General features: G+C 43.9%; 1 long non-coding RNA gene across 1 annotated transcript in view; it reads right to left on the bottom strand.

Annotated features, from left to right (window-relative positions):
• Window positions 1–8,519: 8,519 nt before the first annotated feature.
• The window catches only part of LOC119496510, a 57,437-nt gene continuing 42,437 nt past the window's right edge, over window positions 8,520–23,519 (bottom strand). The window contains exon 3 of the long non-coding RNA XR_005208731.1: window positions 8,520–9,717. This is a non-coding gene — a long non-coding RNA (uncharacterized LOC119496510). The remainder of the gene's footprint in view (window positions 9,718–23,519) is intronic.

Below are 23,519 nucleotides of genomic sequence, written 5' to 3'. Positions count from 1 at the left end.
CGGTTAAAAGAAATATTAATATTAATTAAAAAGCTGAGCGGCTCAGAGGAGCAGCTCGTCTCTTTAAGGAGAAACTCTGGTCCACCTTAACAGCCCACCTTAAAGGGACTGTTTGTAACTTCTTCCACGTATAAATCATTGCTGGTCGGTGTCCCATGCGCGCTCGCGTGTGGCTACGCTGTTCAGACTCAGACTCCAACACAAACTCCAGTGAAGCACCAAAACCTCTTGGTTGTATCTAGTGAAGCTGTTAAACAGTGTTGGCCGCGGTCGGAGGACGCGGGGGAGACCGTAGCTTTGGTCTCCAGGACCGGAGTCTCTGCTGTACTCTGCTCCTCTGCTCCTCTGCCTGCCTTCACTCACATCTCTCTCCACCTCTGACGTGCATGCTGCTCACTCCACACTGCAGAAGAGTTAGTTTAGCTCTGAGAATATCTAGTGAATGTTCAGTGGACGTTTGTGCAGAAATAACTGCTGCAGCTCCTCCAGACCAACAGAGGTTTCCCGTGTCTTGTGAAGTGACGGGGCTCCGCAGAGAGAAACGTTATCGTCTCCGACCAAAACTCTTGTGTCTCCCCTGTTCCCCAGAGTAGCATTATGTAATGTGTGCGTTGAGAGTATGTGGTGGAGTGACGGTGAGAGAGATGATCTCACATCTCAGGATCAGTTGTAACGTCCACTGAAAGCATTGAATGTGTTCAAGCAGTGTTTTATTTTGCAGATACATTTCTAACAATTGTTTTAAGGTTCTTTTTTTACCCTGATTGTGTTGTGTTTACCTTCTTATCATTTTACTGTATTTCTCTCACTGTTCTGTCCATGATTCACTTGTTTACAGTTTAAGTTGAACCTTTTTTGTGTTCTAACTCTCACGCTGTAACGCTGCTGTGAGTCCAACACGGATCAGGGTCACTGTGCTGCTCACAGGTTACCAACTCATGCTATCTGCTTTGCGTGATGGAAACATATTAAAACAATATTTTGCTTTCCATTCGTCTTCCATGTAGCTTTTTCTTCCAGGTTGGCACTAAAGCAAATACTAGCATGTATGATGACATCATTCTTACGCTGACAACCGAAGGGTTCTCATTATCCCGCCTGTCAGCACAGAACCACATTAATGTCTAGGAGACAACATAACAAATAGACGTACTGGATGGGAAGCAGAGCTCCATGGACAGAGGGAGTGGAGAGTGAAGAAGAGAGACGGGCTTATGATGAAGAGGAAGACGTTGAGCGGACACGTTAAAATATTGGATGGAGAAGAGAGAGTTTCCCTTTGATGGGGAACGAGTGTGTGCACGAGAATGAGCATAACAAGAGTTTAGTAGTTGTTGTGACTCTGGGCAGAAACCTCTGCCATCATGTAACTCCAGCTGCTGTGTTTCTATTAGCAGCACCATTCAGCTGGGTTGGATTACAGAGCACAGGCTGTACCAGATAGCCACTTCAGATTACTGGTTCCCAATTGGCAGGTGGAGGATGTTCTGATATCGTCGCTGTTGATTCTTGATGAACATGATCGGTTTTCCTGTTGTAATCGTGAGGGTTGATTATCAGTCTGCTACACACACTGCCTCACGTGACGCATTTAATATCCTTCGTGGTTCCAATTAATTCAGGGTCTTCCTTTAAAGTATTATTGGCAGCACATGTGTAGTTTCAGGCGTCACTGAACCAACACACTGAACTCTCTGTATCACTGGAGCTGTTGTGAGGCGCCGCTCCTCGTTGATCATCCTCTGGGAGGCTTAACGAGGAGTTACGGCGGTTTTGACTAAACGAGAGACAATCGTACAACAAGGGCTGCACTCGTCTTTCCTCCGCTGTCCTACAGTCAGCATGTCCACAATGTGTTTCATCTTCTGTTCACCAACTCTCCTCTGTTGGTTCCTCTCCTCCGTTTTCTCCCTCCTCCTCCAGAGATGCGTTCATGTTAATCCATCCATCAGCCAGACTCTAAGGGGCCACCATCACTTCTGAGCTTCCTATCACAACTTTCCCAACCTTACACACACACTGACTTACACTTAAAAGATGACGGTCAACATGTGCAGCGCGCATAAAGCCGGGATGACATCCCTTTGCTGAGTATTAGTTAATACTAAATAACCATCCTAGTATCACATGTTCCTGGAGGAGAACAGGAAGTGTCTCACACTTTGAAAGCACAACACACGAGTATCACTTTCCCGCCGTCAGACATCACAGACTTGTCGTTCTGTGTGAACTGTTCTCTCTGTTTATCTTTACAGATTCCAGACCAGCTCTCGCTGAAAGGACAGTGGCCAAACATCTGTGTGCTGGCACTGAGCAGCGACAGGTCTGCTGCAGATTGGTAACGTGCACGGAAAAAACACGCGGAAACACACATATGTATTCAGACAAATGCTTGACGCACACACACATTAACGTACGAGGTCACATACCCAGAATAAACATTCATAATCACACCCAGAAACACTCACTGATGTGTGTTTAGCAGGTGCTCAATAATTCAACTTTCAACAGAGACATGGAGAGATGTAACCGCCGGAGAGACACGCACACCTTCCATCAACTCACGGCTCACCTTGAGGCAACCGGCGAGAAAGAAAACAATTAAGCCAAGCACGACAAATCCTGTTCCAGAGCTACTATGTCCTTGAAACTACAGAACCTCAAGATGTGAAGACACGATTAGGTTAGAAAGACCACAAAGCAGGCAAAAGGTTATCATTTAATATCCGGGACACAGATGTGACTGTTTTAGCTGTGATAGTGTTCCAGTTAGCGGCTGTTCTCAGGACTAAAGATGCCATTAAGCCTCTCCCCCTCATGTTTTCCTTTTCAAACCATGCTTTCCTTTTGTGAAGGTTGTATATTTACGACTGAAAGCGTTTTCCACTGTTTGAGATGACATGGAACACCTGCTGTTCAACTCCGTTCCAACATAAAAAAATTGTTCTTGTTCTCGCTGCTACGAAGTCAAGGACGCTGAAAGACAGACCGTGATAGTGATGATGTTTAACAAACTCAGATCGCCATCTCTGTTCATACTTCTGTGTCTTTTGTTTGGCCACTAAACTCTCTTTCTTTGGCTGCGATAAAACAAATCATGTCAAGAAATCAGACGTGATGACTATTCAGCGCAGAGGTAATAACACTGAGGACAAGCCGTGGTAGTTGATATTCACAGACCGCCGCGTAATCATATTCTTAAAGAGTCCAACTAACGTTGATCTGACAGCATTGTTTTGATGTTCTCTTTTTTCCCCCGTGAAAAACAGCAGGTTTGTGTTTGGGCAGATGGACGGGAGTTGGCTGATGCTCCCCGGGGATGAAATCAACTCTGCCGTAGACCGAGGTCCGTGTTTATCTTTGGGCTTTATTAGATGTTGATGTTGGCCGTGTGAGAGGACCACTTGTATAAAAAACTATTTTTAAGGGAAAAGGGATAGAGAGAGAGAGAGAGAGAGAGAGAGAGAGAGAGACAGAGAGAGAGAGGGCTGAGGAGGGGGAGAGAGACAGCTAGAGTACGTTTTTGGATTTCATCAACTATACATCTAGATAAAAAGATACACATGAACACATTATAGTACATGTTGTTCCAGAACTAAAGGAATGTAGTTGAGGAGTAGGGTTTTTATGTTTGAAGAAAGACTATGTCTGTAAAGCCCTGCTTCCACCGCAGGAACTTTCCCACGGAACTATAGGAACCTTTTGAGGAACTCGTTGAGGTTTGAACCCAGGGACCAGAGTCTAAATTAAGTTCTGGTTAGGGGGGTAATACTTTTTGAAAGGACCAGAACCTTTGGGGTGGAGTTTGCAGGGATGACCGTCGCTGATTGGCCGAACACACACACAGCGACACTGCTTTACCTGGTGGACCGCTTCATTCATAACACAAGGAAATACTTTAGTATCGATATCAGACCATTTTAGGATATGAGGAGAACATGTTTCTTTGCTTGATAACTTTGAAAGTAAAGTTAGTCTCTGAGAGAAAAAGGGAGAGAGATTGCGAGGGTGAGCGGTAACGTTAGAAGAGGGAGACAGCCAGGGTTGGAGATTAGCACCAGCCACATGCTGGTAAAATATGCAGGTGGCTGCTAGATTTGCTTCACTCACCAGGCAAAAGAAAACCCAATGGTAATCTATTGAGTGGCTGGTAGATTTTGGAATCCATCAGCCACAGTGGCAGGTGGACAAAACAGTTCATTTCCAACCCTGGAGACATCGTGATGGTGCTGTGAACGAGAGGAAGAAAAGTGATTTTCTGATTGTTTCATAGCGGCTACGTTCTAAAGCAGAAATAAATAACCATTCACACTCAACATATGATTTAATGTGGAGACAGAAACTCTCTCTGCATTTCATTCATTACATCCAACGTGCATCAGTAAATAATTATGCTGCAGGTTTAAGGTTTTTTCTTTTTCAACATGTTTTTTAGATGAAACGTTCGGACACACTGAACTGTGTGTTTACCGATGTGAGCACCAGCAGCCTTCGTCTCTTGTAATATGCCTAATCTTAACGGGTCTTTAGACTGCTATAAAAATGCAGACAACAGTGGGCTGAAGGATAAGTTCCAAGAAAAGTAGTTCCTGGGACTAAAAGGACTTTTGGTGGAAACATGGCTTATGTAACCACTGGCCCACTGGACAGATGTCTGGTCTTAAGCAATAAGTAAAGTTGATGAAGTCAGTGATCTTGTCATCTCTGGTAGAAGTGCTATCCTTTGGAAGGCTCCGCCAGCGGTGCAGCTGTCCGTCACACCGCTGCAGAAACGACTTGTGGTTTTGGGCCTTTAACACTCGGTGCGACGCTTGATTTGACCCAGCGTTGGCCCCGTGTGTGTGTCAGTGTATCATGTGTGCTTTGTCAGCACTTGGAAAACACACTGTTTTGAACTACACCTACAGCGGGACCGAGAGAGATGTTTTTGGTTGCCTTCCATTTAAACAAGCATTAGTCATGTTGGTTTTAAACCATGTGTAGAAAGCTGCCTTCACGCAGCACGCCAGGGTGTTTTTTGACCTTGTGATATCAACAGTAAAACGTAAGGACTTTCACATTTAAAACACCGCGGGGTATTTTTGTATTTGTTAAACATAACATTTTTTGCTCGTAATGACAGTGTTTATCGTGCAGAACTTGTTTTTACCCAAACAAAAACCAATCAGTCGAAAAAGAGCTGCCTAAGGTTTTTCAGAGGTATCATTATCCAAATCACCTGCGTGACTTTCACACTGAGGTCTGGTTACACAACACCGCCACTATCCCGGATATCTGAGGTGAAAGCTCGGATTAAAGGAGAAGAACAGCAAAACATAAGTAGAAATGATCAAGTTGGACGGGAAGAGAAAGAGATGAGACAAGCAGAAAAGAAGAAAGAGAAAAGCTGGAGAGGGATGCGTTTTGTGATTGCCAGAGGTGCACCTGAGCGCTGTTTAATGATGACTCATGGGAAAACAAACTGTGGATCCAATGGGCTGAGTCCACAGCTGGCAGACCTTTGGCTGCTGCTGCTGCCATGTTGTGTCAAACTGCAGTGATGTGAGGAGACACCAGAGGACGGAGCATCTCTACATCTTCTCCTAAATGCATTCTGATGTTGCAAGCATTTCAAATTTCCCCACTGTGGGACTAATAAAGGAATATCTTATCTTATTACATTTTGATATAAACGGTGCAATCAGTGCACCAGAATGCTGCCTAGAGCTCTGACCTGTATTTATTTCTTTGGCCACTGCTGTCATGACAGACAGAGAAGCAGGAAGACGGGCAGACAGACAGACAGACAAGCTGATGGGAAGTCAGTCAGAAAGGCAAGTGCAAACACACAAAACCAAAAAAAAATAGAGTAAAGTGACAAATGGCTGGCGAATGGACGGACGCAGAGCTGAGTGAGGAATGTGGAAATGATGGATCCACGGATGGACGTGAGAGAAGACAGATTAACACACCAAATGAAAGACGGATGGAGTTTAATGGCAGGGTGCAGTGGCACACTGACAGACAGACAGGGGCCTCCTCTACACGCACAGGTGCACCAAAAATGTAATTATGCCATCGCTTTACATGCAATGATTGTTGGCCAAAAACACGCCGCTGATGATCTGTGACACTGTTTGACCTGATCAGAAAGACATTTTTGAAGATGCAACTCTCTTGAGAGAAAGCCCTTGTGCATTGTGGTTTGTCCACACGGTCAGCGGTGAAGATGTCACCTGCCCGGCAGCTGTTGTGTGCCGATTAGGAGAGCGTGTGTGTGTTTGCACTTCCCCGTGCTCCCTCGCCTATATGCACGTGTATGTATGAACATATGCGCTTGTGTAAAATACGTCTATGTCATCGTGTGTACGAGCAGGTTTTCGTGCTTGTTCGGTCCAAGACTGAACATGTTTGGCCGGGACTAGAGGTCACGTCTGGTGCCAAACTAAACAAAGGGGTGTATCTGCTTTCCCTGCGAGAGAAAAGAGCTGGCAGCACTGTGGTGTCCACTGGATTCAGTTAAAACAGGCTCTGGTTTGTTTTTGTGCACAGTGCTAACCCTTGCACAGTGTTTGTTGTTAGCGCCTCGCAGACATTGGATCGATTAGCTCTCAGTTCTAATGATGGGATAGCCCAGTTTCAATGTAAATATTTGTCTTTCGTACAGTTTTACACTGTCAGCTAGCTGACTGGCATTCCCAGAACAAAGCAGAATATAAAATGTTTTAGGTTGCATCCATCATGTCTCACAGCTACATTCAAACAAATGAAGAGGCCTTGTCACCATGTTAGCAAAATATGCCTCTCATACGACAAGCTGAAAGCTCTGGAAGCTGATGGAAACGACAGAAGATGTTTCTGTGATATACTGTAAGTGGTAGTAAAAGGTGACCATAGTTTAAGAGGAAGGAACCAGAAGGGGTAGAAGAAGACGTATCGGTGATGAGGTCATTACTGACGGTTTGGTGAAAATGAACATCTCTGTTTTCCGTCTTGCCGTCTCCCCCGGTCCGTCTGTCCACCCCCCACCTCCCCTATCTGTCATCCTGCTGTTATTTATTACCTCTGTCCTCAATCCCCGGGGTTTATTTACCTGCTTTGAAACCCCTCTACCAAATGTGTGTGTGTGTGTGTGTGTGTGTGTGTGTGTGTGTGTGTGTGTGTGTGTGAGGTGGTGTATTAATGGGGTGTCGAAGGCCGGGGGAGTCGGTGTACATGAGGCTGGAGAGTTAGTCCCCCAGTCGAGTCCCTGTATGTCTCTGTACTGTTTCCTAACATGTTCCTGGTGTCTGCCCTCACCACCTCACCACCTCACAGACGCACCATCGGATCCGGATCCTGGCATGAGGTACGATGAGTTAACTCCCATATTCAATAAGAGATCAGTTCTTGAAGAATTGATTGCTAACTTCTTGACGAATGAGCTACAAATGCAGAATGTTGAACCCTGTAAGGTTACGGTATGGTTTAGGTTAGGTTAACCAAAACAATATATCACTTCCAGTCAGACTGTGACTGAGCATGGGCATATGAAGCATCTCACCACAGTGTTCGAGCATTTTCACAGACTAGTAGAGAGCTGCAGGAAGGAGTCCTAAACACAGAAATGAGTTAGCATTTTAGAACACATCCTGTTCCATCGTCTCAAAGTCAATGTTTTTTTTGTTAGATTTTATTACACGGCTTTGTTGAACACTCAATTCTGATTTGTCAATCATTGCGTTCTACGGTCCGTTATTTCTTTATAGCAGACCGTTGCTATGTATAACAGACCGTTATGTATAACAGACCGTTGCTATGTATAACAGACCGTTGTTATGTATAACAGACCGTTGTTATGTATAACAGACCGTTGCTACGTCTAACAGACCGTTGCTATGTATAACAGACCGTTGCTATGTATAACAGACCGTTGTTATGTATAACAGACTGTTGTTATGTATGACAGACCTTTGCTACGTATAACAGACCGTTGCTATGTATAACAGACCGTTGTTATGTATAACAGACCGTTGCTATGTATAGCAGACCGTTACTACGTATAACAGACCGTTGCTATGTATAACAGACCGTTGTCGGACTCTGGAGGACCATTTTTGTGTCAAAATATTGATTTCTTCAGTAAGTAGCCGTTGTAATAAGCGGGATAATGTACAGCTAGCGGGTCATTGTGGTGAAATTAACCCTTTCAGGGCGATGAGAGACCTGTCTGGGTTTATTTCACAACAATGCTGTTCATTATCCCTTACTTAACGCTTTCTTCTACAAAATAAAATACGTCAGTAAATATCCCACTCGAATTTTGAAGCTCCGTCTTAAAAAGGGTGGTTGCAAACAAGAGTGGCTAAATGAGACGAAACGTCATCACACCGACTCGTCCTCCTTCACTGCCTCATTGTGTATCATGCGACCGTGGTGTAGTTCGTTTATAGCCTAACGTTAACTTTTTACTTCTGGCAACTGCATTCACACTTCAAAAATCATGAACACGGTGTTCATTTGTGGAGATTATTTTGCTTAACAAAACGTGTAAGTATCTTGTATTTTCTGCAATAATCCAAAACCCAGTGGAACAATCCCATTGGCTTTTAGTGGAGAGAACCAGGGCGATTCTAACTACCTGGTTGGCCTACAGTTCTCATCTGAAGCCACAACGTGTGTCCAAGACTTCCGGTACATGTCATACAACTGGCAGAGAAGTGGCTGAGTTAAAGTCAGATAGATGTATCCCTACTTTCCTTAGTAACCAGTCCCACACACACTCATACAACACACACACACACACATACATGCCTAACCCCCCTCCCCTTCTCACCCCGTCTGTGGCCCATGAAATCAAGGTGCTGATGAGCAGCCCCTATCAGCAGATGCCATCTTGGCCTTGTCATCGGTGGCTTGCACGGTCACAGAGAAGGGCGCTGATGGCTTCGCCTTTCAAAGGCTCTTCACCGGCCGCGGCCTCCCCTCAAATTCCTTCGCTCTCCATCTCTTTATGCTACATTTATTACCTGCACTTAGATAATATCCTGTCTGATCGTCCTTTTTTTTCTCCTTTCAGGTCAAATTGCAGCGACTCTGAAACCACCAGCAGCCTCTGGAATAAGAAGAGGTGTTGAAAACCCGACATCACCATCATGACTGACATTTTCACTGATTCACATGAATTTTCTAAGAAGAAGAAGCAGCAGCTTTATTAGCTTGGCTCAGTGTGTTCTCAAAGTCATCCATATTACAGCTGATATGTTGATATCTTCTCGTATACTTGTTGTGTTAGTATGGAAGTAAGAGTAAAGTAATTTCCTCCTCAAGCACAAAAGCTGCAACATAAGGCTGCACGTCTTTCCATCTGGTTCTTGCACTTGTCTGTACAAGAATCTGCGTATATGTTTGTCCGCTCGGTCTACCCAGGCAAGGTGTTTGTGTCTGAGTCTGGCACACTCCGTTTCATCTGGTCTGAATGAGGGTTTGTGGGCCGTCAGTGTTGTATGAGTCAAACTCAAAGTGTCAGTGTCAGCATCAGCAGGGAGACGGGTGTGTGAGCGCCGTGCCCGTCTGGTTCCTGGACTCCACAGGAAACAGACGTTTTCAGAAGACACCTGGTACCTGTTTCCTCTTCAAACATTTGAAGGAAAACAAACACCTGAGTGGGAAGGCGAGAGGGTGGGGGGGGGGGGGGTTTCTCCCTGTTGGCCTCTCATGACGTCAAACAGGGCCTCTGGTCCTCATCGCCCTGCAGACCTGACAGAAAGAGGGAAAGAAACAGAAGCAAAAAGTGCTTCTCAAAGTTAAAGCTTTTGCACTCTGTATTTTTTAGTCCAAAATTGTCACACGTTCAAAAATAAATACAACCTCATGTTGTGTCGATCACGTTTACACACACAACGGGTAAAAGATCTCAGAAACCTAAAGAAACTATTCAAGTTTTCTGAACAGGTTCTATTTTCTGCATTTTTCTCATCAGTCAGAGTAGTTTGACCAATCAGAGCCACCGTAAATGCAAACGTCATCATCCAAAGTGGCGTCTGATAAGCTGATTCACTTCATTCAATTGTCTCCCAACACAAAACACTTTATGACAAACAAAGTAAAGAACACAGAGATGCAGAATTTAAAGAGCGATTGTGGCAGCTGATCGTAGAACAGCTTGTGATCGGGGATGGTTGCAAAACAAAGGATGTATGAAACATTAGACGGTAGTGATCGTGCTCTAGACAGCTAAACGATAGCTTCTTGCTTATGTCATTCACTCATTAGCCCCGTTTGGGACTAGCGCTATCCGTCGTACCCACGCTAATAATTCAGTTTTGTCTTGTATGGCAAATTTTGCAATGAATAGAATAACTAGAATTACCACCAACCAATCCATGTCTGTCCAAAATGCCATCACTTAATCAATATTCTATCAGACATTTGTGTGAAGGTGTCATAATTAGCATATGAATTCTTAAGTTATAGCCAAAAACGTGATTTGTGAGGTCACAGTGACCTTTGACTACCAAATTCAAAGTGGATGTTTGTGCCAAATTTGAAGAAATTCCCTCGAGGCGTTCGTCAGATATCCATTTCACAAGAATTGGACAGACATAAGGTCACAGTGACCTTGACCTTTGACCACCAAAATCTAGTTTGTACTTTTCATTTCCACCCAAATTGCATCATATGTGAACAAAGCTACTTGAATGTCCATTTCTGGTTTGTTACAGTCCCATGCAGGTGTGCCTCATCACAGTCCACCTGTCTTTCATTGTGTTGTGTACTGTTCTTACTCAGTTGTTCAGTGGGTACAATAACTCGATACATGTGGGGTGCCCAGTATAAGTAGTTTCCATAAGCTTCAAGTATGTTCCCGGCTTTACACACTCCGACTCTCCAGAGAATATCCACTAAACTGCTGCAGTTGTCTTGAAATGACTCAACGGCGTCACATCCTCCCAGTGGAAATGTCACGAATGCAACAACGATGCATCATCCGTTAACGTACGACAGAGCTCATCCTATCACTGTAAATTCTCTCCTGGAACAGCGGAGGAGGAGAACGGGACAGGAGGCCACCCATCTCACAATGAAATGTTCCAGAAACGGAACCGCAGAGGACTCACTGACAGTTCAACATATGGTAGAAGACGGAGATTTCTGAAGGTTTAATGGGCTTTTTAATACGTGTATGTGTGGCCAGAATATGATCTCTATCAAGTCCTTCCGAGGGCTCAAAGATAAAACTATTATTTAGAGTTTAAAGAACTACGGACTCATGGGTCTTATGTGCTGAATAGTGATGAATTGGGTGTTTTACAGTAATTAAATGTTGTGCTACTATTGCTTAGACACGGCTTTCCAGCACTCTGATTTAAAATCACATGTAATTCATGTATTCTTCATTCATTGTATTCATTCTGTAAACAGACACCCTCCGATCATGTATCTACAGTAAACACGTTCAGGAAATGTAAAAGGTTAAATGAAGAGCAGACGCGTCTTCTTGGCCAAGATAAAAGCCAGAATCCTCGATTTCAGAATCGGGGCCGATCGTTGCATGGTTGTCAGCTGCTGGGCCTGTGGCTGTGTAGGCGTGACGGCCACCCCCAGTATACCACACACACACTCAAGCAAGAACACGCTATTACTCCAGCGTCCGTAAAACTGCTCCCCCCCCCGACCCTCCTCCACGAGGAGAGACACTTCCTACGATTCGCTGCAGAACAAATTTTATAGACGGTGGTTTAGTACTTTAAACTGCAGACACTCAGAGACACGAACACACTAATGATCACACGTGTTTATAAATAGAAGGTTTGATTTCATTATATGGGATGTTCATGCACGACGACATGAAAAAGGAGCTGCGTTCCCTCCGAAGGCTCCAAACTGTGAGGACAAATGAGTTAGCATGGTGGTCACGACCACAGATCCACTACTTCCTCCCATCGCCTCGCCTTCATCCTGTTCACATCGGGCAGCCTCGCCACACAGGAGGATGACTACGCTGCTCAGAGATTGATCTTATTTACCTATATAGACTGCAGATGTAGCTTTTCTTTAACATCCTAACTTCCTACTGCTGCACCGCCCGAAGAACAACGACCAGAAAACTCAAACCTGCTGATGTTCTTTATGAATCTTGTAATCTGTTACAGAGCCCGTTTTGTGGAAGTACTGATCATTTACCAAATTCAATATTGATTCAATGCATTGCATGTAATAATTATTATGGTATAGATGAAGTGAAACCAGCACTTGGTTGAAGGATCTTTGTTTCATGAATCAGAAAAAAGAAAAATGACAAAATATTTAGAGCTGCAACCATTAATTAATCAATTAGTTGTCAACTATTAAATTAATCGCCAACTATTTTGATAATCGATTAATCGGTCTGAGTAACTTCTTAGGAAAAACAAAGTCAAATTTCTCTGATTCCAGCTTCTTCAATGTGAATATTGTCTGGTTTCTTTCCTCCTTTATGACAATGAACTGAATATCTTTGAGCTGTGGAGAAAACAAGACATTTGAGGACGTCATCTTTGGCTTTGTGAAACACTGATCAACATTTTTCACCACTTTCTGACATTTTATAATTGATTAATCAAGAAAATAATCAACAGATTAATAGACAATGAAAATAATCGTTAGTTGCAGCTCTAAAAATAATCATTACTCCGTCATCCGTTGCCGTCGGCAGCACTCCTGATCCATAGCGTCTGTCACTGTTAACTCTCTTCAGTTATTACCAAACAAACATCTGTCGGTGGTGACGCATGTCCCTGTACGCAAGAGGACTTTCCAGCTAACACTTTCTGTTTAAAAGGGCAACAGGTTGAGTCATTGCTGTGTTACATCAAAATGTACAGCAGAGTTCTCTGGTAGTTCATCTCAGAGCTGCAGCAGTGCAATGAGCCTGTGAAGCAGTAGCTCCGTCTGTAGGTGTTCCCAGGCCGCAAAGAGCCTCGCAGGCTCGTCACATAGGTGGAAGAGATGTAAAAGTACACTTCCTGCTGTTCTGCTGCTCTGTGGGCCGTACCTGTGGGGGTTGTGTGGGGGGTATCTTCTGCACTTGGTCGCCCACACCGCATAGGAGAGACAGTTCCTCTCGGACTACAGTGGATCCAGTGGATTCATGTGTGAGTGTGTACTGTAGCAGCACATACAGTAGGTCTGTCTGACTGCGTTTTAAGTGTGTGTGCATGTCGGGGATGGCCCGGGGTAGTTGGACTAGGCTAGTAAACTGGTGTAATTAAATGGAGTTAAAGCTGCTGGTTCTGCTCTGCCACCGCCTGACAAAGCATAGCCCACCCCTGGAGACTAGCATGTTAGCACAATATTAGTGTTAATGTGCTTTTATGGCGTGGTGGGTGAGGAGGAGAGAGAGAGAGAGAAAAGACCTGATTCAGACTGGTGTGGTTGGGTTTGTGCTGTGTTTCCTTTTCATTAGTAGTCTAAGTAGATTTGATTTAAAGTTAACCCCCTGTTCATAATACAACGGAGTCTTGAATCATGTGAAATCAAACTGAACTCACCAGACTAAACAGCAGGAAGTGTTTCCTTTGAGCCTCTGCTTGAATAGGATGTGATTGACAGGAGGGTGGTGATGTCATCACAGAGGGTCAGCTAATGGTTTTGAGTTTAATGTTTCTGTGACTTGTCTCGGCTCTCACGGTGTTGTGATTGATTTGACACAATGAGAATAACCCATAGAAATAGAATAGGAGTAGAACGGACATTACCATTCAAATGAATGTAGCAGGACGGTCAGAGCGAGGGCCATTATCATGTTTACCGTTTCCGTTGCGTCCGTCGTAGCGGGCTGACTTCCGTATAAACTAAACTAAGTCACAGACTCACTCATGCCGGCGTGAAAATGGGCATGACGTGTAAAACAACAGCGTTGGCATCTAGTGTTCGTATAGTCCCGTCCTACTGGCTGTCCCTTTTACAAGTAAGTTAAAGGCAGGGTTGATGATGTTCTCCTGTATATCTGTTATACTGGTTGAAATGGTCTTTACACGCCGACAGCGATCCATTACTGATGAGCTCTGAGAAAGGACCGGAAAAGAGCCGTCATCTGTAGCTGCTGTCATCCTGTAAAAACCTCTACCAATCACTGCCTCGAGGTCCGCTTGGAAAGAACCAATCAGATGCCTCCCTGCTCGTTCTCTACCCTTGGCGTGCACCAGCCTGAACTCAAAGTGCGTCGCCGTCGCATGTTTCCTGGAGAATGGAAGAGAAACCTCAGCCCTGCAGCAGCACTGCCGCGGTTACTGGTCATGAGGTAGCGTTGTTGAGTTGAGGCCCTCTCTCCGCTCTGTGGTGGTGAAGTAGTTACGATGCGGCGCTGCTCGTGCATGTGTGTGTGTGTGGGGGGCGTTGCCTTGGAAGGAGCCCCGAGGGGAGGGGGGGGGGTTTAGACAGAGCTCCCGAGGCCATGCTACTTTCAAATGATGCTAGCTTTCCAACATCGTCGACCCTACCTTTTTATTAAGAAAGAAAGTATGAATTTGAATTTGTTTTAACAGACGTGGATTTGACTCTGTGACGACCTCCGCGGCCAGCTTAATGGTGGAGCAAGGCACTTTACGGCCCCACTGATGTGTGTTGTCACCTTAACAACTAACAATCACCATTTTCTTTAACGTAAGTAACGTTACGACAGGCAGACACAGCTGACAACCACGCAGCTAAACCAGCTAAATGGTGTGGTGGAGAGTTACTAAAGTGTCTGCATGTGTCCTCGACAATGCACGCTGTCTCTCCAGGACGGGTGAACTGGGGACTCAGCACACTAACACTGCAGCTGGCGCACCGCTGCATGCGACGCACTAATCTTGTCGGTTAATTGTTAATAATCGGTCAATGAAAAAAAAATCTAAATTAGCATCCCTACGACAGACATCCCCATCCCTAGAGCCACACCGCTAAAAAACACACAATGTGAGGACTACGCTGTAAAAACATGAAATTAAAGAACAATATAAACATTCCTTAGAACTGTAAAAATGGATATGTGAGACAACGGTGTGTGTGTGTGTGTGTGTGTGTGTGTGTGTGCGTGCGTGCGTGCGTGCGTGCGTGCGTGCGTGCGTGTGTGTGTGTGTGACCTGCTGTGTAATTAGCCCAGTGGTCACTAGAGGTGACGAGGAGAGCCGGCCCTGGAATCCCCTCCTGTATGTCTGCAGAGAAATCCCCCAAAAAGACTCACACACACACTCTCTGGGTCTGTCCACCTCGCCGAGCCCCCGCCGGCCAGTCCAGCCCCCGCTGCCCAGTCCAGCCCCCGCCGCCCAGCCTTCATTACCCTCCAGCCCCCCTGAGGGCCGCAAGGAGGAGGTGGGGGGGCAGACAGAGCTCAATCTCTCCTTCTATCCGGAGCCCTGGGGCTGCACTGGAATTTACACCCCTGGCCCTGAGAACGGACGGGATCCACACTCCTCCACTCTCCCATTGTTGAGGAGGAGGAGGAGGGGGAGGAGGAGGAGGAGGAGGAAGAACTGATTTCCCATGTCCTGGTGGAGGCTTTAGTGATCAGGGGGATGGAGCTCAGCAATGGGAAAATCTCATTTTATTGCATATTTGTCCTCATCTTTCAACAAACTTTTTTCCTTTATATGTTCCTTTCTTCGTCTCCTCACTGAATGTCTCCTGTAACCCCCAAGGCGCTGCTAATTTCTTTAACTTAACAGGCCACATTACACCCATAATAACCTGAAGGTGAAAATTAGATTAGCGCCATCGTTGGCTGTGTTTTAAATCTATCGACGGGGGGAGTCTATTGTAAATTCTTCTATAAAGAAATGAACATTGTTCTGAATTCACACTCACATTGAGTGTGTGTCTGTGTGTTCTGCCAGAGAGGCCCATAAAAAAGCACTTCCCCAGTAATTGAGGACGGTATCATCCCCTCCCCTCCTGTTAAAAACAAACTGAGCAGTCAGACAGAATGAGAGAAGAAGGGAGGGAGGAAGGTAGAGAGCGACTGAGTGAGCGATCTCCTACCACCTGAGGTCTGTGTGTCTGTGTGTGTGTGTGTGTGTGTGTGTGTGTGTGCGTGCCGGCCTGCTAACCATGAGTAAACACAGTAAATGGTTTTGACTGTAAAAGTTGGGCCGTCCTTTCTCACGAGGAGGGAGCGTCCGAGCCCCGCGCTCCGGACCGGCCAGCCAGGACGGACTCAGACGAGCTCTGTGAAATTACAACTCAGCGACGGACGGATCGCCGTTGTCACTGTTCTTTGCCTAAGTTGGGATATCCTGGGTGGGCTTGTCTCATCTGAGCTCTCATTCCTCACTACTACTGTGCTTCTCAGTCTCACTGTGGAGAGCTCTTCACATTAAATACAGTAATATTTCTGAATGATTATCTGGAGACTCAGAGCCGTCACGCTGTCGACACCTGTGTTTAATTCTACTGACGTGAGAGTCGCCCATTGGAGTCTATTTAATGCTTTGTGAAGCCGACTCATTGTGCAGTGTTTACACCAACACACTGGAACACGGGGCCCCATTGTGCCTGGTCCACGCCCCACAGCTCGCCAACTGAGTTATACCACCGGCTGGGCCCAGAGTGCCCCATTAGCTTAATGGCCGTCTAGGATTTCACAGGGGATGCGTTGCTGTTATGGCTGAGAGCTTTGCGTTTCCCTTTTTATGGCTCCTTCGGATTCACAACACCCAGAAATAGGGGTTAGAGAAGAGAGGAGGAGGAGGAGGAGGAGGAGGAGGAGGAGAAGGAGGAGGAAGAGGTGGAGGAAACGAAACAAAACAAACATAGAGGCAACTTTAAACCGGCTCGGGGCAGACGGGTCAGGGAGGGAGAGATGGTGCGAGGAAGAGCAACGGAGGAAGAGGCAGGAAGCAAAAAAGGGAAACAGAGAAGATTTTACAACACCGAACAAATGAAACAAAGGAAGTACTGTACAGTGTGCTGAGATAAACTGTAGAAGCTGCTGTTTTAGGTTTAGCAAAGAGTCCTGAATCTTTTTAAGTGTCTCTCCTGGGTATTGACCGACTTAACAACTCATGACCTGATTCACTTTCCCATAGCTTTGACCTTTGACCTCAGTGACTTCTCCAGCTGGTCAAAAAGCAATAGGAACCAAGGGTCAAGTTCCACTTCAGCCAAGTGGTGCACGTGACTTTCAGCGTTTCATTTGTTTGACTTCCAGTCTTCTTTATCATATTCATCAGAGAATGAAGGTACATATAAATGTCAGTCTTCATTGACTTTGGCCTTTTCACACCAAGTACATCTTTTTCGGCCGTCATTAAAGTTCTCAGAAAAGGTTTGATTTTCGGTGTTTTTTTCGCGTCAATCAAACAGCAAAAAAAGAGGGTTGTTTGACAACTGAGAGCCACCGTCCGTACAAACATCAACATCCAAAATGACATGATAAAGGTTGTCTTCCAGCACAAAGCCCTTTACGATAACCAAATAAAAGAAAACAGAGATGCAGAATTTAAAGAGAGACTGTAGCAGGAGATCGCAGAAGAGAAGAAGAGCTTGTGATCGGGGATGGTTGCAAAACAAAGGGAAGATTAGACGGTAGTGATCGTGATCTAGGCAGCTAAACGATAACTTCCTGTTAATGTCATTCATTCATTAGCCCCATTTTGGATCAGCGCTATCCATCGTACCCACGCTAATAATTCAGCTTTGTCTTGTATTACGAATTTTCACAACAAATAGAATAATAAACACATGGGACTCGGTGTGCAAGGCTTCTGTGCATAATGTTTTTTATTGGATGACGGATTAAAAACTGCATACCAAAAATACAGACTTGGTGTGAAAAGACCTTTACTCTTGATAAATGTGGAGGTTTTAACTTACTCATTAAATCATTCCATCATCTTGTTACGTTCCTTCTTCTACTAAAAAGAATCCGGTTAACCAGTCGAGACATTCAGAATACATCCAATAGCCCCAACATGATGTCGACTACAATAAATGACCCGACTCTCTCATCCTTTGTCAGTGGCCTTATATTAAAACTGTGATTTATACGTTTGCTCGTACAGAAGGAATGTAGCATTGATAGCTGATACTTTTGTGGACAGACAATGATCAATAGCTGCGTTATACACCAGCATTCCTCCTTCATGAACACCGCTCTGCTCACTCTTCTTTGTTAACTGCAAGCAGGCATCCGGGTGCCACAGAGGAGACACTTTAAAGGCTTTGCACTCGTTGGATTATGAAGGCCGATTTGATGACGTTATGCGATGCTGTTAGCCAGCGCAGTGAGCGTCTACGTTGGCGGTGAATGTTAGGCTTCACTTAAGGACCCACAGTGTCATATCTGCTTGGCATATATCGGGCACGTGGCCAAAGCCATTGAGACTAACCTCCCCTGACATACGTTTGTCCTGCTATACAAAGTAACCTGATACTATTATAGGGCTCTGTGGAGAGATGGTGAACTCGGAAACTGGCCATCTGGTCGGCATTAAGGCCAAATGATGGTGATGAATTGGCTTTTATTTGGAGATGAGTAAGACGGGGTGGGATGATGATACTACAGCTCTGATGACTTGCTCTTGACAGAAAAAAACACAGTTCCAATGACCAGTTTAAATCAGTTTTTTGTATTTTTTATCCCATCAGGATGTTTGTTCAACCAAAATTCACTCAGTGATTAGTGAATAATGGTTTAGAAAGGGGACCCACCCCTGGTTAATGTATGAATGTTACAGTTTAACTACTGTTTGATATTTAAATAAACATGTTAACTGAACTGGTTTTGTTTTTCTGTATAAAATTCTTAATATGTAGAACTCAAAATTTTAAGTTTTTATAAACAAGAAAGATAAATTATCTGAACAAAAGCTAAATAGTTAGCACAAGTTTTATTACTTGAAATTGTTAGTATGTACAGTAGAACATATGAATGATAAGTTATCTCAACAAAAGATAATTAGTTGGCTCAAATGAAGACAGTCTTCAAAACTTAAAGGGACTGTTTGTAGCTTTTTACACGTATAAATCTACCGGGTCGGGATCCCATGTGCGCTCGCGTGTGACCGGAGTCTCTCCTCCTCTGCCTGCTTGTCTTCACTCACACACCGTGCACGTTCTCGCTGTCTCGCTCCACTCTCACGTGCATGCTGCTCACTCCACACTGTAGAAGAGTTAGTTTAGCTCTGAGAATATCTAGTGAATGTTCAGTGGACGTTTGTGCAGAAATAACTGCTGCAGCTCCTCCAGACCAACAGAGGTTTCCCGTGTCTTGTGAAGTGACGGGGCTCCGCAGAGAGAAACGTTATCGTCTCCGACCAAAACTCCGGTGTCTCCCCCGTTCCCTCCGGCCGCGGTCGGGAGGCTGAGGCAGGAAAAGCCAACACTAGGATCAGCATTGATTCATGGAGAGACCTTGGTCTGGTCAGCTAACATTACTGCCAAGCAGCTGAAATATAGAGTGATATTGTGCTTTTAGCTGACGTGTGTCTCCTCACTGTGTTGAGCGATGCTCCTTCATGTCTCTGTAGAGCGAGCACAAGCGCCAGCACAAGCGCGAGCTCGACGCTGAATTTCGTTGACTTCACGGCCACAGGTGTCGCTGTTAACAAGCATTTCTGAAAGTTACAAATAGTCCCTTTAAGAGTTTGAGTTGGCCTGAAAACTAAAAAATCTAGTGTAGAAAGTTGCCTTGAAATTTAAGGAATAGTCGGGGAATACGCTTTTTAACCTCCTGTCCTAGAGGTGCAGCTGCAGAAGTATACATTAAATCAGGTATTACTCTTCAATACCACTAACAACACGCTGTCTGCAGACGACATGTAGGCTACAGCGCACGTTTATGTCCCCTCGTACAGCCTGCCAGCTGCTGTCAATCAAACACAACACCCTGATGACATCATCAGGGTTATCTATTTTATTTTTTTTTTCAAACTTTGTGGTTAAGACATTTGGAAAACATGAAGAAAGATTTATTGTGCCTAACCTATGATTTTATAAAGCTAAAATGATCATCAGATATTAAAGATAGAGCGGGATGTTACAGTATTTAAAGAGGACGAGTTATCTTCCTTCATGTTTAGATATTAAAGATAGAGCGGGATGATACAGTATTTAAAGAGGACGAGTTATCTTCCTTCATGTTTAGATATTAAAGATAGAGCGGGATGATACAGTATTTAAAGAGGACGAGTTATCTTCCTTCATGTTTAGATATTAAAGATAGAGCGGGATGATACAGTATTTAAAGAGGACGAGTTATCTTCCTTCATGTTTAGATATTAAAGATAGAGCGGGATGATACAGTGTTGAAAGAGGACGAGTTCTTTTCCTCCATGTTTAGATCTGCGGGCCAGGAGCGTTTTCACTATTGTGACCAACGTGCTTTGATATATGGAGCATGAAGCACAATGTGGTTATTGAACTTAAAGTGAGCATCTGCTCGTCATTGAGAACATGTGACTGTGATTTATGACTTTGATTCAACATCCAGACATGAATGGGATAAGAGATGACATCAGGGAATCATAAACAGAATGAGAAGAAGGTTGTTTTCTTCACATTTACCTTTCTGAGCCGAGGTCAGATCGTTAGTGGGACGTAAATCTGATGATAGAAATTAGCATAGTGATAAATGTTCATACCGAGATGAGATCAGGGTTACGTAGGGAACGTCATTAGAAGGATAGGGATGTTACTAAAGGGAGATGTGTCAGTTGTATTTTGTCAATTTCACCTACTGACTCACATGGAGGGCAGAGTATGAGGCTGTGAGCCATCAGCTGATGTTATTATACCACAGACGTGATGCAATAGGCTCTGATCTGATCTGTGTTTCTGACACAGTTGACATTTTGTGAAGGAAACAACACTGAACTGGAAGTAACGGACAAGTTGTTCTGGTGACCCAAAGGAACAAACTTATGAGAAGATCAGGACCAGGAGCCACTCAAAACATTTTTCTTTTTAAGTCAAAAGGTGGCCTTTTCTTTTTTCTTTAATTTATGGTTTCAGAGTACCTTCTAAGAGCAGATTTTAGATAAAACAATATTGTAATAAATAGTTTCATGGCAATAATGTGATGGCAAAGACTTACTGTTGGGAACCGAAGAACATAAATTAAAATCTAGTCAGTCTGATCATGTGCACACTCGTGCATGTGTACCGCGGCGGCGTGCCTTCAACTGGCTCAATCAACACTTTAGTGGCGGTCCTGTTCTCAGATGTTTTGTAATGAACCAATATCATTTGTTTTTTTTACTCTCCTACCTGGTAAAGTGTGAAAAAAGTTTATTAAAAAAAACACAACTAGCTTCTTTAAGTCCTGACATCTCACCGGGTGTTAACAGACGCATACTGGTGTTGAGGCAGTGTTTACGACAGAATTTTTTTTTGTACATTTTAAAGTTAAATGCATCAATCTGGTGCACTTTGAGAGCAAAATGAAGAGGCTAGATCTATAGAGAGTTTAGGCTAGATCTTGTGCAAATGTAAATAATGTTGTGCTCCAGCAGAGGATGTAACTAACTACACTGAGTCAAGTACTGTACTATACAATAAGTACAATTTTGAGGTACTTGTACTTTACTTCAGTATTTCCTTCCTATGTAACCTATAGCTCATAACTCTACTCCTCTGAGCTACATCTCAGCGGGAAATATTGTACTTTTAACTTCAATATATTTATTTGACAATATTAGTTACTACCTACTTTACAGATTCAGATTCTTAAAACAAAATATAAATCAACTAATAAACTATGATGTATTTTTAAGTAGTATATAATTATACAGAATGTACCAGCTGCAATATTAAAGTGATGAACACATTAATTCATCAGTAATTATAATACAATGATATATTGTAATATGTATTATTCTGCGTAGTAATTTTACTTCAAGTATATTTTGATGCTAACTTTTACTGAAGTGACATATTGAATGCAGGACATTAATTAGTTGATGATATTCTCTGTATATAAATTATAAAACATAAGCATCGTTGCATACTGTTCCTCCTTTTCAACCTGCTTTTCTCTCTGTAATATTATAAACCTGAAATATCTGAAATGATCTTTAAAGCATCCAGTTTTGAAAAGTGTTTTCTGTAACCTTCATGTATACAGTAAGACAGCTGTGTGAAGGGGAACAGCGACAGTCGGCCGATTGATGTGGGTCAGGTCAACACTCGAGCGTCTGTACCACCGCTGGGACAGATGGAGGTCCGTCCACTTGATACCACTCTACAGGACGTCAATAGTCCCCACTTGAACTTTACAGTAAGTCCTTCCTGTTCTTCCTTCTGTTCATCTTTTATTCTTTCCTTCTAAACTTCGGTCCGTTGGCATGCTTGGCCGTCGAGATTAAAGATCCTTGATTGTGGGTAAAACGAGGGCCCACTGGGAGAGAAGAGAGCCCATACATGGCTGCGTTCACATCCCTTACCCGAGCTGACTTCAGGGTAGAGTTCCACCACAGAGCAGAACTGTGTACTCGGATCCAGTAAATAAGACCAGCGGTTTGTCATTTGATAGAGGACGTGAGTGCGAGGAGCGAGGTACACAATAACATTTGGACATATGTTGTCAAGATAGGTATAGCTCAACTGGTCCAACCCGAGCAGGGATTAAGCATGTCACTTATTATCTAAATAACACATGTGGGTAGAAAACATGAGATGGGTGAATGCTCATTCGGCTTTGCCGGATGCTCGACTCATTTCTTCCAAAAAAAGACTAATTTCTCAACATGTGATTAAACCATTAACTGAGAAATGTTTTAAATGTCCCATTCCTTGATTAAAAAATAAATAAATTACATTACATTATAGTAGTCAATCGAATCAAATATTTAATCACACGATAGTTAATCGTTTTTTATCTGTTCAAAATGAACCTTAAAGGGAGATTTTTTAAGTATTTAATCCTCTTATCAACATGGGAGTGGACAAATATGCTGCTTTCTGCAAATGTATGTATGTATTTAATATATAACACAAAAACAAACGCAGATATTGTCCAGAAAGCCAACAGGCAACAACAGCTGTCAGTGTGTCAGTGTGCTGACTTGACTATGACTTGCCCCAAACTGCATGTGATTATCATAAAGTGGGCATGTCTGTAAAGGGGAGACTCGTGGGTACCCATAGAACCCATTTACATTCACACATCTGGAGGTCAGAGGTCAAGGGACCCCTTTGAACATGGGCATTCCAAGTTTATCCTCGCCAAAATGTAGTGTTAGTCTGGAGCGTTATTTAACCTCCTTAACGATAAGCTAGTCTGACATGGTTGGTACCGATGGATTCATCAGGTTCTGTAGTTTCATATGATGCCAGTATCTTCACTCTAGCTTTAAAACTGAGCCCACTACAACCTAAAACTCGCGAGTTGCATGAAATGAGGCCATCTGTATAGTCTGTGCATCATGTCCTTCAGAAGAAGATGAGCTCAGTGTCACAAATAACTATCTATATCTATTTATCTATATCCTGTAAGTGGCAGAGCAGCCAGGGCAGCTCTATCAGACTGGCGCTCTTGACCTTGTATGACTCCGCTCGAGTACCAGGTCCTCTGGCCAACAGCCAGGACCGCTTAGACC

Source organism: Sebastes umbrosus, chromosome 11 (assembly GCF_015220745.1).
Source record: "Sebastes umbrosus isolate fSebUmb1 chromosome 11, fSebUmb1.pri, whole genome shotgun sequence".
Lineage (NCBI taxonomy): Eukaryota > Metazoa > Chordata > Actinopteri > Perciformes > Sebastidae > Sebastes > Sebastes umbrosus.
The sequence above is the reverse complement of the archived record's forward strand: the minus strand, read 5'-3'. Positions and strand labels throughout refer to the sequence as shown.